The sequence below is a fragment of the Sus scrofa genome, chromosome 5, assembly GCF_054392235.1.
Source record: "Sus scrofa isolate SSC_HxYL_T2T_F1_AM1 chromosome 5, Sscrofa_HxYL_maternal_Yorkshire_Landrace_v2.0, whole genome shotgun sequence".
Lineage (NCBI taxonomy): Eukaryota > Metazoa > Chordata > Mammalia > Artiodactyla > Suidae > Sus > Sus scrofa.
The window spans coordinates 39,220,478-39,237,275 of record NC_139387.1 but is presented as its reverse complement, the minus strand read 5'-3'; the positions used below and the strand labels follow the sequence as shown (position 1 = coordinate 39,237,275).

At 38.8% G+C, this 16,798-nt stretch overlaps 1 protein-coding gene across 8 annotated transcripts in view; it reads left to right on the top strand.

Annotated features, from left to right (window-relative positions):
- The window catches only part of LOC110260703 (tetraspanin-8), a 286,588-nt gene that overhangs the window by 167,265 nt on the left and 102,525 nt on the right, over positions 1-16,798 (top strand). For 2 of the 8 annotated variants that reach the window (XR_014803640.1, XR_014803639.1), the window contains exon 1: positions 11,377-11,457. The exons of 3 other annotated variants lie outside the window; for them this stretch is intronic. The gene's annotated coding sequence lies outside the window, so the exon portion shown is untranslated. Of the gene's footprint in view, positions 1-11,375; positions 11,458-16,798 lie in introns of those variants that run through there. 3 more of the 8 variants (XM_084956362.1, XR_014803643.1, XR_014803642.1) reach the window with 3 other exon arrangements.

The window sequence follows — 16,798 nt, the reverse complement described above, 5'->3', positions numbered from 1 at the left end:
GGATGTCTGTTGCCATTCCGAGGTTAGGCAAGTTTTCAGCTATTCTGTCTTCAGGTATGTTCTCTGCCCCTTTCTCTCTCTCTCTTCTCCTTCTAGGACCTCTATAATTCAAGTGTTGGTAGACTTCATGTTGTCTCAGAGGTCTCTTATGACTGTCCTCATTTCTTTTTTTTTGTCTTTTTTCCATTCAGCTTCAGTAATTTCTGCTGCTCTGTCTTCCATCTTACTGATCTGTTCCTCTGTATCATTTAATTTAATGTTGATTCCTTCTGCCATACTTTTTCATTCAGTTACTATCTTCTTCATCTCTTTATTTTTTATATTTTCTACCTCTTTGTTAAAAAATTCTAACTTTCTTTAGGGGATCAGGAAGTACTAACTATTATATATAAAATAAGCTGCAAAGATGTATCATACATCAAGGGGAATATAGCCAATTTTGTAATAACTATAAATAGAGTATATCCTTTAAAAATCATGAATCACTGTATTGTACACCTGTTACTTATAACATAATGTACATCAACTAATGTAAAAAATAAAATGTAGTTTCAAATAAAGACATTTCATGAGAAAGCACTCTAACTTCTCACTCTGTTAATCTAATCTTCTCCTGATTTATTCAAACATCTTTATGTTTATCACCTTGAACTTTGTTGGGTAGATTGCCTATCTCCCCTTCACTAAGTTATTCTTATGCGATTTTGTCTTGTTCCTTCTTTTGGAACATGTTCCTCTATATCTTATTTTGCCTATATCTTAATTTGCTGTTTTTATTTCTGTGTATTTAGTAGTTTGGTCACATCTCCTGACCTTGGAGAAGTGATCTTTTTTGGGAGACGTCCTGTGCGTCCCAGCAGCACACTCCCTTCTGGTCACCAGAGCTCTGTGCTCTAAGGCTGCCCCCATGTGGGCTGAGTGCTTCTGTTGTGGGCTGACTACCGTGGGTGGTCTGGTAGGTGTTACTGGCCCTAGTCTGGTTGGTTGCCAGGCTCTGCCTTGTGAGGAGGTTGTTGACCTCTGGTTGGCAGGACTGGCTTACAAAGAGGCTGGCCGTGGAGCCCCAGAGAGAGTAGGGGAGTCCTAGGGCTTGTGCTGGCCCACTGATAGCTTGAGCCTGGTTCAGGAGTGGGTGGTTGTCAGGCTGGGGTACCCGGATCTAGGGGTTGACCTGCTAGTAGGTGGGGCCAGTCTTGACACAGCTGGCTGCAGGGTTTGAGATGTCCCAGAGCTGCTGTCAGCCTGCTGGTGTATGAGGCATCATTTCAGGGCTGCTGGCTGAGTGTCTCAAGGTGTCCCAGAGCTGGTCTGCCCACTGGTAGGCAGAACTGGGTCCTAGGGTCTCTGACTGCAGGATCTGGCAGGTTGCAGAGCTGGTATCCACCGGCAGGGCCAGGGACCAGGGGATCCTAGGGCTGATAGCTGCTCAGTGGGGTGAGGCTTCTGTATGTTATCATGGGGCCAGTGCTGGCTTTCTGGTATCTGTTAGTTTCCAGAGAGTCTTATATTGCCTTGGCCTCATCCTTACACCTCCACGGGATTCCCTCTGATGATGGACAAAGTCCAAACTCCTTGGCAGAGCATGTGAGACCCTCATGGGTTTCTTTTTGCCCTTTGGAGCATCCATCCTTGGTTTTCCTGGGAGCTGTGCAACTGATGTTACTTTGGAGAACTACCCAGATTCTAGCGCCTGCAGGCTTGCAGAGCTGTCATTTAAGAAGTCCTCTGCTCCCCTGGCCAAGTTAGGTCAATTCTCTTCTGAATATTTTCAGTTTTGAGTAAAGAGAGGAAGGACTAAAAGTAGTTGGCAGCAATTTGTTTCAGGCACATATTGGAGATTCTGTTGTTGACACATATACTAAATTAAGTCACTCTAAGAAGACTGACCATTTGTTCCTGTTACCTGGATTCCTTTAGCTGTCCTGGATTCTTTTCAAAGACCTGTTTATTCAATGTTATCTTGTTTCTGTATGTTATCCACAACCTTTCATTCAAATGTTTTCTACTTTTCCCTGTTTTCTTTGGCTTAAGTTGATTAGTTTGTTTGTCCTGACCAGACAAAACTGTTAACCAAACAAAATTGACACAAAATTCTTCCATGATCTGACCCAAGGGTTTACCAGATCCCATCTTCTGACTTAGGTTCCTAACATGGCACATGTTCTTTCATGGCTCAGAGAAGTCTTTCTTATCTGCTTGATGAATTCCGCTTCCCTCCATGTTGGGCTCAGGCATCCCTTTAGTAAGGTTTCACACTCAGTTATAGGCTCTTCCTTTGCTGATCCTACCGCATCCTCTGTGCACATTGTGAGATTAGGAGTCAACTTTTATTCCTGTCCAAAGCCATGCTAAGCATATTTAATTCATTAACTAATTTACTTCTTCTTACTGTCTAACAAAGATAGGTATAGTTATTACCATTATATTTTAGTAATGATAGGGGCAGAAAGCCCAGGTAGTGAGCGGCACAGCTAGGATCTTAACCTAGCTGGTCAGGCTGTGAACCACTGTGTTATACTGCCACTGGGAGGTTCTTTATGATGGCTCTTTTGAATGTGCTTATCTCCACCTCTGAGTTGAGATTCTGTTGAGGGCAAGAATTTTTGCTTTGTTCAACTTTGTAATTCCAGGTCACAGTGTGTGCCTAGCACATTGGAAGGCTCAGTTAATGAGAGAATGGACCATTGAACTCATCCCCCTTGACACCTGTACTTAATCACTCATTTGATGCATCCAGTTATTTTATTTCCTTGTTCTAAGAAGGATGTTTTAAAAACTGTTTCTGAAATTAGAAAATAGATTTCAAATAAGGTATATGTTTAATAGGGTGGCTCCTTGTCCCTCACTGTATTGAAAAGCGATATTAAGTGGAATATCTCATAATCCATAGAATCAGGGAAATATGAGGATTATTCCTTTACCACCCATTGGTAAATCGTGGCAGTTGAGCTCCTTCTTATTGGTATCTCCCTACTGAAGCATCACCTCTGTTGTCTGATTCACTTTTACAGTATTGGGTTGTTCCTATAAATTTCAGAGAACCTCGTAAGTTCCCCCCCAAAACCAGGGCTGTGACCATAGGTGGATAATTGTTTGTTACTATGTTAAAATGGCCTTGAAAGGGGCCAAGGCAGGTTCAGATATTGATGAAAATCAGTTTGGAAAGAGTGTTAAGCTGGGGCAGGGCCTGGGCATTTGTTGGTGAGGGGTCAAGTGCATATAAAAGGGGCTATGTTTTGATTACCTTCTCTACCTGATTCAAGGTGTGATTGTAGAATGTTTCAGTGACATTGCTTTATTTTGACATTGCACAGTGTACGTGATTTTGCATATGGTCTACTTTTTAAAAATTGAAGTATAATTGATTTACAATATTATCATATAAACTCCTTTTGAAGAATATACTCAGGAAGACCAGTCATTTTTCTCCTCCTCCAGTTCTAAGTCTGAATAATAGGATCCGTGTGGTTTTCCTCACCTGCCTGGCCCTTTTCTCTCAATTGTAGCCTGTTTTAGAATGTCAACTTCATATTAATAGGTTCTGCTGTGAAATTTCCCTTGGATTTGCTCTGATTTTTTTTCTGACCCAGAGAAATAGCCTCTAAATTGCTGGCCTTGCTCACTGCCTCTTGCTTCCCTCTCCAGTCTTTCCTCTCTACTGGTTTGTCTGGTTATTATACTAAAACCAATCTATTCACTCACTTGTTTAAAATACCTGTACTGCTTCTCCATCATCCCCATGGAGACCCTTGAACATAAGCAGATATTCACAACCTGGTTTCTGTTGGGAGTCTATGGAAAGATTCTATACCATATTTTTTTCACTGTTAGGATGTCATGGGCATTAAATTACCCTATCAATTTAATGCAACATTTTCAAGGAGAAACAATAAACAAAAAACAGGCTTTTTTTTTTCAAACAAGTACATTAAAATGCATTCTCTGACCTTGATAGGTATGTGGTGAGTAATTTTCCAAAATCGAATTCTTCAGGTCAGCTGGAGGCCTCTTTTAACTATTGTGAGTGAATATCTAACCAAAGATTTGGAGGGGAGACTTTTTTTCTCTTTGAGTTTGATTGTTATTTGCAGGAGAGGAAATGAAGCAAATCTTCCTCACTCTGTGAAAAGCATTTAATTGGTTTATCTCAGTTACATAAGTGTGAGAAAGTATGAATCATTTTCTGGATGGGAGAGTATAACTAGCTCTGTTATATTTCAACCAATTTAAACCCACATCTAGGAAAGCTTCCTTCAGCCTCAGGGAGGAGGTGGAGTTGGGCAGGGTGCTGGATGCTTTATGTGATGAAGGAAGGCCCAGTGGTCTGGGAAGTGGCCATGCAGATCACCAGAAAGCAAGCATCTGTGATGTAGGTGACCTGGGACCTCAGCTCCAGCCTCTACCACAGGGTGGATGAGGGTGAAGCATCCTTCATCAATGGGACCTTAAAAGGTGACTCTTGCAAAAAAGCCCAACTCCAGAGGGTTCTATTACTAGGAAACCAACAACCAACCATCTTGACCTCAGAACATTTGTTTTCATATTTCACTTTTTATTAGTTATCTGGCAAAAGAGATATTTGAAGTCTTGAGCACTGAGCTCTGATTTGAGTCACACACACTATAAAGTCCCTCATCTCAACCTCCCTCCATCCGTGAAAAGAGAAATCAAAGTGACAGCTTCTTTAAAGACTTAGTCTGTTGCTGTTATTTCGTATCAGCTGGAGTTATACTCCCAGAATTACGAGTCTGTCCTCAGAAATTAGCATTGTGTTTTAAGAAATATTTCAATTTCTTCTTAGACCTTAGCTACCTCTTGCCTTAAATACGATGCTCATAAAAGGTGCATTTAAGTGTAGCTTCCAAGTGCAGGGATTCCTTTAATGGAATGTGTCTCATATGACATAGCAAGGATGATGCAGCCTTCACTCAGAATCTAAATTGAGGGGGGAGGGAGTTCCAACAGGACTAACCAAAGGAACAAATCTATAATGGGACCAGAACTAAGGAAAAAAATCCCAGTGGACTGACTCATTTTCTCTACCTTCAGATTTTAGGAGAAAGAGGCAAATGGCCATAGCATAACTTTACAAAGAGATTTATTTAAAAATTTTAAAACAGATAATTTCATTTTGTTTTGTTTTTTTTTCAGGTTTTTTTAAAAAAATTTATTGTTATTTCCCCCAACATACTTTTTCCCCCCACTGTATAGCATGGGGACGCAGTTACGCATACATGTATACATAATTTTTGTAAAAGACTTACATGCCGAGAACTGTAAAACATTAAACAAGGAAATTAAAGAAGATGTAAAGAAATGGAAAGATAGTCCATGTTCCTGGATTGGAAAAATTAATGTAGTAAAAATGGCCATACTACCCAGAGAAATCTACAGATTCAATGCAATCCCTATTAAATTACCCATGACATTTTTCACAGAACTAGAACAAACAATCCAAGAATTTATATGGAACCATAAAAGACCCAGAATTGCCAAAGCAATCCTGAGAAACAAAAACCAAGCAGGAGGCATAACTCTTCCAGACTTCAAGCAATATTACAAAGCCATAGTCATCAAGACAATGTGGTACTGGTACCAAAACAGACAGACAGACCAATGGAACAGAACAGAGAACCCAGAAATAAACCCAGACACCTATGGTCAATTAATCTTTGACAAAGGAGGCAAGAACATAAAATGGGAAAAAGATAGTCTTTTCAGTAAGAATTGCTGGGAAACCTGAACAGCTGCATGCAAATCAATGAAACTAGAGCACAGCCTCACACCATGCACCAAAATAAACTCAAATGGCTTAAAGACTTAAATGTAAGACAAGACACCATCACACTCCTGGAAGAGAACATAGGCAAAACATTCTCTGACATCAACTTTATGAATATTTTCTCAGGTCAGTCTCCTAAAGCAACAGAAATAAAAGCAAAAATAAACCAATGGGACCTAATCAAACTGACAAGCTTTTGCACAGCAAAGGAAACCCAAAAGAAAACAAAAAGACAACTTACAGAATGGGAGAAAATAGTTTCAAATGATGCAACTGACAAGGGCTTAATCTCTAGAATACACAAGCAACTTACACAACTCAACAGCAAAAAAGCCAACAACCCAATGGAAAAATGGGCAAAAGACCTGCATAGACATTTCTCCAAAGAAGATATACAGATGGCCAACAAGCACATGAAAAAATGCTCAACATCCCTGATTATTAGAGAAATGAAAATCGAAACTACCATAAGGTACCACCTCACACCAGTCAGAATGGCCATCATTAATAAGTCCACAAATAACAAATACTGGAGGGGGTGTAGACAAAAGGGAACCCTCCTGCACTGTTGGTGGGAATGTAAACTGCTGCAAGACTATGGAGAACAGTACGGAGGTACCTTAGACATCTATATTTAGAACTACCATGTGACCCAGCAATCGCACTCTTGGTTATATATCCGGACAAAATTTTCCTTGAAAAAGACACATACACTCGCATGTTCCTTGCAGCACCGTTCACAATAGCCAAAACATGGAAACAACTCAAATGTCCATCGATAGACAACAGACGATTGGATTAGGAAGATGTGGTATATATACACAATGGAATACTACTCAGCCATAAAAAAGAATGAAGTAATGCCATTTGCAGCAGCTTGGATGGAACTAGAGACTCTCATACTGAGTGAAGTAAGTCAGAAAGAGAAAGACAAATACCATATGATTTTACTTATATCTGGAATCTGATATATAGCACAAATGAACCTTTCCACAGAGAAGAACATCATGGACTTGGAGAATAGACTTGTGGTTGCCCTGGGGAGGGATTGGGAGCTTGGGGTTAATGGATAAAGCAAATAATTTTGAATGTGTACCTTAAATGTGTCTCCCCTCACCTAGAAGGAGGGTAGTAAAAAAACAACAGTGCCTGGCAGATTATGGGTCTCAAAAATGATGTCATAAATAAATAAAGCTTGCTCTCTTTACACATTTAGTTGACTCCATGTACCTTCTAGTCTTTTAGCTTCATTTTTATTATTATTATTTTGCTTTTTAGGTCCTCACTCACTGCATATGGACATTTCCAGGCTAGGGGTCCAATCAGAGCTGTAGATACTGGCCTACACCAGAGCCACAGCAATGCCAGATCCAAGCCACATCTGTGACCTATACCACAGCTCATGGAATGCCAGATCCTTAACCCACTGAGCGAGGCCAAGGATCGAACCCTCAACCTCATGGTTCCTAGTCGGATTCGTTAACCACTGAGCCAGGACAGGAACTCCCTGAGCCAGAACAGGAACTCCTATTTTTCTGTACATACTTATCTTTAATGTGTAGAATGTTGATGTTAATCATATAATTAATACAAACTTACATAGAATTGCTGTTACTAAATTATGTGTGTGTATGTATTTGTGTGTATTTCCACACAATAATTCCATTATTCTAATTTCAAAGACACGGAATGAGGGAGAGAGTTAAAAAAACCTTGCAAAGTCATAATAAATGACAAAATTCAAATCTACACAGAGCTAGGTCCTCGATTACCAAAAATTCCCCACTTCCTTTGAACCTACTTAACTGAAGCAAGACAGTAAATCTAGGTTTTTCAGGAACTGAGGAAAGGGGATTGTTGTATAACCTTAGTTTACCAGAAAGCAACAACTGGCTTTGCAGGATTTTAAACTGATCCCTTAGCGAAGTCTGCTTTGTGCGTGAAGCTGTCTTGAGCCCTCTTCTAGACAGCATGTCATGGAATTCTTACAAGTGTATGGGAAAGAATCCCTACCTGTGTTTTACAGATAAGGACATAGAGTCTTGGAAAGTGGACATCACTTTCCTGAGTCCACAGTGTTGTTGGACAGCTGAGCTAGAACGCAAATCTGGACCCATCCAACTTCAGAGTTAATTTCATCCCTGGTGTTACCGCCTATTTTTTAGGCATTTCCTATCAATATCTTTCCAACAATGTTAGTGGCAATATGGTAATCATTGTGTATTTTAATCAGCTGACTGGTACCACAAAGAATATCTTGAGCTTTGTTTCTATCACAAAATACTAATGAAGCAAATGTTAGGAAATTTTGCCAAACTCAAATTGGAATTATTCTTTTGAGGTGTTTTTCTTGCACATGGTTGATTAGCCATTACAACCATTACATTAGTATTGAATAAAACCAATGTATTCTGGTTACAAATGTGGGGAAAATATAAGCAAAAGGATTTGGTAGGCAGACAGCTCAGTGTATCATTATACAGCAGATTTCATTATGAGCTATTCTGAATGGAAATGGATACTTCCAAAAATCCCTATTAACTTTGGCTTTCTTACTAAAGTACAACTGACCTTTTATTAGTTAAATGTTAGCTATTATTAACACAGGAGGAACGCTCCATGATATTTCTGTTTGTAAGCATTGTGAAGGTAAATTTTCTAGTTTTCAACTTTGAATTGAGCGGGAGCCTAGGAAATGCTTCAGAATGAATGACAAGAATCCACTCAGCTTGAACTATGGAACTGGCAAAGTTGGCTGCTTCCTTCTTCTTGTTGACCTTCTTTCTCCTCACTGAATGCCTGATCACCCCTGGCCTCTACTTGCTGTTTCTGTTTGCCTTAAGCCCTGAGTAAAATAATCTCATCAACACTAACATTGGTGACTTACTGAGTTATTTTTTTCTTTGAGGAGAAGTATTCACAGTTTTCAAAGGGTTTAGAAATAAGACTGAATATACATGGTAGAATTTTTCTCTCTACAATGGGCAAGGGACTTCTTAAGACCTGTCATACCATTTTGGGAGCGGGTGACTATTGAGGAACGAGATAAATTCTGTTAGGTGGGAGAACGCTGTGTTTCCTTTCTGTGGGGGTGCCTACCTTTATATTTCTTCTGGTCTTATGGTGATTCTGTGACAAGCGCAGGATCAGAGATCAGAGGACCTGTCCCCTGGCTTAGGACTTGTCACAGTCCACTGCTTGCCTTTGTCTCAGTGCCACATGCAAGATGGTTCCCCCCCACCCCCCCGCTCCGCCACCCAGTGTATTCTCTTTGTGCACTGTCCCTGATCCATGGACACCACCATCAACATTGCCAAGGCTCATCAGTGCTAAGAACAACTAATAATCACACTGTGTAACCCAGACATTTCAGCAGAGCCCAGATGAAAAGCCTCAATAATTTCCTAACATTCATCTAGAGATTGGCAAACTAAGGCCCTTGGGCCAAATTTTGGTGAACACTTGCATTTGTACATCAAAGAGCTAAGCATGGTTTTTAAATTTTTAAACAGTTGGGAAAAAAGAAAAGAAGAAGAATATTTTGTGATATGTGAAAATTATATGAAATACCAAGGACCATAAAGTTTCACTGGAACATAGCCACACTCTTCTTGTATGTATTGTCTATGGCTGCTTTTATGCACTAATGGCAGAGTTGAGTAGCTTTGACAAAGGCCAGCAAAGCCTGAAATATTTATTATCTGGCCTTTTATGGGGAAAGTTTGCTGAATCCTTATTTAGTCACTCATCTGGCCTCCACTAGGAGAGCTACCTGGAAATCATTGTGAAGCAGATACATGCCATTTTCCCCTTGTAGGCATTTATTTTCCCTGGAAGTTCTGCCTGCTTGATTAATTACATCAGTGGGTATTACTACTAGACAAGGAAGCTCATATTTGTGTGTGCTGCTGAGCTCTCTACGTTGCCTAGTAATGGATGTGTGTTACCAGTACCCTGCATGGGAATCATGAAATAGAAATAGAAGGAGCTCTAATTTCAGGTTAACATTATTAGTTTCATAATGTAATTTTTCTGTTCTGTATACATTTCAGTAACTGAGTTTAGAAATCATGGAGTTCCCGTCGTGGCGCAGTGGTTAACGAATCGGACTGGGAACCATGAGGTTGCGGGTTCGGTCCCTGCCCTTGCTCAGTGGGTTAACGATCCGGCGTTGCTGTGAGCTGTGGTGTAGGTTGCAGACGCGGCTCGGATCCCACGTTGCTGTGGCTCTGGCGTAGGCCGGTGGCTACAGCTCCGATTTGACCCCTAGCCTGGGAACCTCCATATGCCGCGGGAGCGGCCCAAGAAATAGCAACAACAACAACAAAAGACAAAAAAAGACAAAAAAAAAAAAACCACCAAGAAATCATTATGGGTACAGAACAAAGCAAGACAAACATAGTCCCTATCCATTTGGAAAATATGAACAAATGAAGGCCCAGCAAAATGAATCAATCGTTCTAATATATGGCTACTGAATGGGAAAATCAGGACTAGAAACAGGTATCTTGACACCTCATTGCATCACACTGTTTCCCATGAATGAAACTGCTGTATGTACAACATTGTGAAGAATATCCTTATAGGTTTCAGACTAGAGTTCTTTTTATTCACTTCCCTGGAAAAGCAATGTAGGGACATTTAGCTAATTAAATTAGGCCTAATCTATCCACTTTCTTCATTAGTAGGTAATTACATTAAAAGATTCTTGGAATTTTTTTCTAACTCTTTCACTTGAGAGGATGAGACTATGAACAGATGAAGCTTGGCACTAATACTGAGTGCATCTATGCCCCCTAGATTTTTATCCCCAATCAGGAGTGAATTACAAATGCATACACTTCTGTTCTATACAAATTTTTTTTCCAGAGATAAGACCCTTTTAAAATATACAATGTGCTTACGTGGTGATATACCTGTAATCAAGGCTGCCATGTGGTTTGGCAGTGGGAGTTAGAGTTTTTGGCTCTTGACACTACTTTTTGCACTGCTAGGTTTTTTATAAACATAATCATACCTCTTGGAGATGATGAGTCTCTATTCCTCTGAATGTGTTGCCCCAATAAAAAGTCATGTTTGCAAAACTGCATCCTAGGCAATTCAAAGGAGCAATGCCAATCTTCTGACCTTAGCTAGTATTTTTTTATATATGGAAATTCACAGGAAAAAAAAGAGGACCAATTTGTGTGAAATTAGAAAGAATTAAAAGATTAATGCTGTATATTCAAAATGCATGTAAATTTAGTGTCAGCATTTCCTTTAATTGATTTCCAGGATCAGTCTTGGCAATTCTGCTTTATTGATGGTGATTCTATGTGTAACATGTGAATGAACATCTAACTAGTTTATTAAAGCAGAGTGTATTTATGTTCATTTTAATAGGGAAAATGTTTAATTTGTTGACTTTTGTCCATATTTCTTGCAGAAAATAGTTTGTTGAATTGTAACCAGTTTGAAACATAGTGTAGTAAAATAAGATTATTCAAATAATGGTAGAACAGGATGAGGTGGAGCAGGGCTGCACAGGAGGAGGGTTCCAACTTGGAGATTATCTGCTCATTGGCCAAATGATGTCACAATAGACAAAGTGTGCAGGATACATCACTATATTGCATATACTGAAGGCAGCAGAGCAAATGGATTCTTCCTATCACTGCACTGATTCCTGTCTCAAGGTAACTGATTTATGCTAATGATAAGACAACTATTATGTTGATTAGTCATCCCTCCCCCCTAGAAAAGTGATCAGGGCAACCCTTATAAAAAGTCCTCCTTCCCTCTCTACCTTCTTTCCTTCAACTTCATTCCTTCCTCCCTCCCTTCTTTCCTTCCTTCCTTTCTTTCTTTCCTCCCTTCTTTCTTTCCTCCCTCCTTCCCTTCTTTCCTTCCTCCCTCCCTCCCTTTTTTCCTTCCTTCCTCCCTCCTGTCATCCCTTCCTTCATCCCTTCTTTCTTTTTCTTCCTTCCTTCTCTCCTTCCCTCCTTCCTTCCTTCATGTTAACAGCTTGTTTGTTCTCCCTATAAAAAGTACACTAATGTTATTCATCTACTCTTATACTCACCTGGGAGAAACAACAAACTTTGAACATGGAGACAGGTGGCTGGGCTAGACTTGTTAATCAAGTCTAGCCTGGAAACAAAACAAAAAGGAATACTCAGTAGTATTAATGTGAAAAGACCTGCATTGCAGCTGTTCTCACTAAGCTCATTGAAGATATTTTAAATGAAACAAACTGTTTGCTTTGATGAAACTGTGACACATGATGTGGTTTGAAATGGGAGAAGAGTGCAAGTCTCCAAAAGTCACACAAGTGATGAGATTTTTTAATTTGAGTGTTTCCCTGGGGTGTGACAGCCTCATATTTGGGATGTTTTGCATAATTATGAATGTGGAACCATTTTATATTTTAAAGTCTGTGTGGGTTTAGCTGGCATCCATGTGCAAATTCATTCCTCTTTATTTTCTAACAAGATAAGCTTGAATAGTTTCTAGAATCTTCCTTGTGGAAAGAAAAAAGTCTGTTAAAGTAGGCAGAGCTTTCTGAAAATGGTGCATATAGCATGTGCAGACATACTCTGTTTCTTGATGTCCCTAACATATTTAGATTTGGAGTATACAGCAAGATAACCTTGGAAGGAAAATATAGTTTTATATTATTTAAAATAATATAAAATAACTGAATTACCCTTTTCTATCTCCTGAAGATGTGACTTATTATTAAATTGTCTCTGTGCTAGGCTAGTCCTCTGCTACAACTGAAATAAACAAACAAGGGCTCTTTCAACAGCCAAAGAATAAGATATGAGGAAAGTAAAAACCATGATTAAACAGTTCAAGTAGTGGAAATTTCTCATGAAACTTTTTTTTGGAAAGTGGGTACCCAAGGACAGTTTTCACATTGATTCTACTTCAAAAAAATCTCAAGGTCAGGATAATTTTGTGAGAGAAATTTTCCACAGAAAACAGAGTGTTGTTTCCTGGTTCTTTGAGAGGAAATATTGTCCTTTGAATATTGCAAGGCAGGGAAACTCATGATTAGCATGACTGCTTTAGCAGGGAAGAAATGGAGTTTGTTCAGGGAAATGCCTTTGTCCTTTAAAAGGACAAGGCACATCTGTTTGCAGCATCCACTTGGGATTATTGAACCTTGTGTTGTAGAAAGGAGTAATTGTTGTATGATCTTATATTTATGTGCAGCGAACATCCTTATTCTGTTCCTGTATCATAAAAAAATAATGAGCTGAGTTTAACCTGTCAATTCCTGTGTTTAAATCACATGGGAATTAGGATGCACTGTGTGTGTCTCCATATAGTATTATACATATATAATTTCTTAAACAGGTGCCATCAAGTATCTTTAAATTTTAATTGGAAATATTTACATACTTACATATCATCATCCCCATGTACAGAACAATACCAGATGAGAGGGATCCAGCTCTTACGCTGTTGTAGTCTCAGCTCTGGTATTCAGAGCTCGGCTCAAAAGATGGTTCTATTGAGGCACTTTCTCCCAAACTCTTAGGCCCGGCAGTCTTGAGCTGCTCAAAGCAGGGCATATCCCTTAGCCACTCTGAATCCCAATTTTCTTTTCCACGAAACATGGATAATCATATAACTCATAGTGTTATTGCTGAATTTGCTAAAATAACATAGAGTTTCTGGCACTATGAATACACACATGCACACCTCCCCCCCACACCCGCACACTGTCATCTCCAAAGGAATGGAGAATCTCCACTGAGATCTTCCTAAGGAATTCAGGAAGAATGTAATAGGAGGGAAGGTTTATATAAGCTTTATAGTGGATGTCGGCTTTATTAAAGACTTGTATCAACTGTTCCATGGAGCAAAAAGGAGAAGTGGTCTTTTCCAAAGGACAACATTGGCCAGGTTTAAACCCTCATTCTTTTGTCCCTACACTTTGGAACCTAGAGAGGCAGTAGCACCTGTTACTCCAGGACTCTGGAGAGAGAAATGCCTGAGTTTGAATCCTGACTCAGTCACTACAAATTCCTTAATGTGGGGCGAATGTGTGTTGTACTTTAGCTTTCGGGTGGCTGTTAGAAAAATAACGTCAATGAACGTACAATGCTTACATGAATATACAAAGCATAGTCAGTGTCTGGCACATTTTAAATTATCTATTGATGATAGTTATTTGCATATGAAATGCAACTAGGAATGACATAAATAATAAGGTTCATTAATGTGAGAAAACTGAAAATGAAAATTTAACATTGTCAAAGAGGATGGAGGCAATTGATTACATATTGCTCCAGGGCTATGATTTATCATTTGGAAGATGAGACTTTACAGGACACTGTTGGTGATGGGGCAGATCAGTGTGTCTCTAGAAAATATAATCTGACAAACCTGTTGTTGAACTGCCATCCCTAAATTAAATGTGAGTTAAGTTGGTAGCTATCACAAATACCATGGCTGCCTGTCTCCTTGAGAAATGCAAAAAGAAAATATATGTATTTTTAATTATAAGAGAATACCAAAGCCTTCTTTGCTATGCTAGCAGTATAGTTTTTCTCAGGAAGTTTATCTATCAGTGAGTAAAAGGTGTGTGTGTGTGTGTGTGTGTGTGTGTGTGTGTGTGTGTGTATGTAATGGGAGCACAAGCCCACATTTACTTGTGCAGGAGTGACTTGAAAAGGTCTGGGATCACTGAATGCATTGACTTCACAACATAAAAACAAAAATAATGTATACATTCTTTTTTCTCACATCATCATGATCCATCATAAGTGACTAGATATAGTTCCCAGTGCTACACAGCGAGATCTCATTGAGAATGTATACATGTATGTGTAACTGCGTCGCCATGCTGTATAGTAGAAAATTGACAGAACACTGTAAACCAGCTATAATGGAAAAAAATAAAAATAATTATAAATAAAAAAATAGCATTACCGGGAAAAAAAATAGTGGAGACCATTTTGGAAACTAGTAAGTATATCTCAAATGTCCAGTGAAGATTCAAACTCCATAGTTCATTGAGTTTTGAGAATTCAGCTTTAGAATATTGTGTTTTTCTTGCACTTCCCTGCCAGGGTCTCTTCATTTTTGTCTGCAGCCACACACAATTTCCTTCCCCTCTTCATATTACAGAAGAAGAGGTATCCCCTCTTCTGTGCAAAAGTGTGCTTTCTTAGTCGGTTCCTCCATCCCATCAAGGCGAGGACTCTCTTCCTTTACAGTTTTCTCTCTTACCTATATATGCAACCTCTCTTGATTTTTCTGACTCTGACAACTTGTATAAATGCTCAAGCCTCTTGAATATTTTTTTAAAACTTTTCAGTTCCTTATCTATCTATCCATCTATCTATCTATCTAATCTCTTACCTCTTCTTCCCCACCAAATTCACCCAAAACTCATGTGTGCTTACCTAAATATCATCAGCTCCCATTAACATTTTAAAAATTTAGTTTACATTTTTAGCAAAATGTACAATTTGATAAAAATTTTGCCTTAAGGGGACAGATAGTTTTCCAAAGCTTATAACAAAAACCCAGGCTTTCCCTCTTGGGCAGCCCATAGGCAATACACTTTTGTTTCCTTTATTTTTTACGTTTTACATCTCTACGTAACACACAACTCCTTGCTTTTTCCATTGTAGGCAATATCTACTGACCATTTCCATTCTATAAAAGATGAGGATTTTTCTCTTCCTAACACTGTCCCTCCACATAGGCTTCCAAGAACTCCCTTTCCTATAGAGTTAAAGATTAATTTTGATGTCACATGACTATGACTTTTAAAAGGGATTCACAGGTGAATCACATGATTATATGCACCCCTCTTTGTATTCTCTGGAGTTACTAATTTGTCTTTCTCTCATTTGCTTAGTTTTTCTATGTACTGATTTAATCCCTCCTTGATTGTCTAAGTTTGCTCTCCAGGGATTCTATCAGTTTCACCCTTTGCAGACTTCTTTACTGGACTTTCTGATCTGCTCCATTTTGGGCTGGTTGTTACCCATACCTGTCCTTCTGTAATCTTTCTTCATTACTCAGGATTTCCTCTGCTTCTCCCCTGAGGTGGATTCCTTGTTTCCATACCTTCATTTTGGTAGATACTTACAGTAACTTCTGGAGCAAGGGTGCATAGGGGATGTGTGTAAATATTTGGGTATATGTATGTCAAAAAATGTGTGCAGTCTATCATTACACTTAATTGGTGGTGTCTCTGCATAGAATTCTGAGTCAGAAATCACTTGCCATCAGAATTTTGAAACCATTCTGCCATTGTTCCCCTCTTGGTAAGAAATCTATAGCCATTCTTATCCTAATTAGATCTAATTCCTAATCTTTGTTATGTGACTTAATTTTGCCGTTTATTTTCTTTTATTAAAGTGTAGTTGCTTTACATTGTTAGTTTCAGGTGTAGAACACAATGTTTTTATATATTATACCCAATTTAAAGTTATTATATAATATTGGCCATACTCCCTGTGTCATATATTATAATCTCATATCTTATTTATTTTATATGTAGTAGGTTATACCTCTTAATCTCTTACTCCTATATTCCCCCTCCCCACTGTAATTTCCCCACTGGTAACCACTAGCTTTTCTCTGTATCTGTGAGTTTGTTTCTATTTTGTTATAGTCATTTGTTTGCTTTATTTTTTAGATTCCATATATAAGTGAAAACATACAGTATTTGCTTTTCTCTGTCTGTTAATTCACTAAGCATAATATCCTTCACTGTTTTTGACAATGGCCGCACAAGTTACATACCCACCAAGGGTGTTAGGGTTCACTTTTCCCTTCCTTCATACCAACATTTGATAGTTGTGGTCTTTTTGACAATAGCCATTCCAACAGGTGTGAGGTGATATCTCATTATACTTTTGATTTTTATTTCCCTAATAATTAGGAATGTTGACTATCTTTTCATGTGTCTGTTGGCCATCCATATGTCTACTTTGGAAAACTACCTATTCAGGTCTTTTGCCCATTTTTAAGTTGGGTTATTTGTTTTTTGGATATTGAGTTGTATGA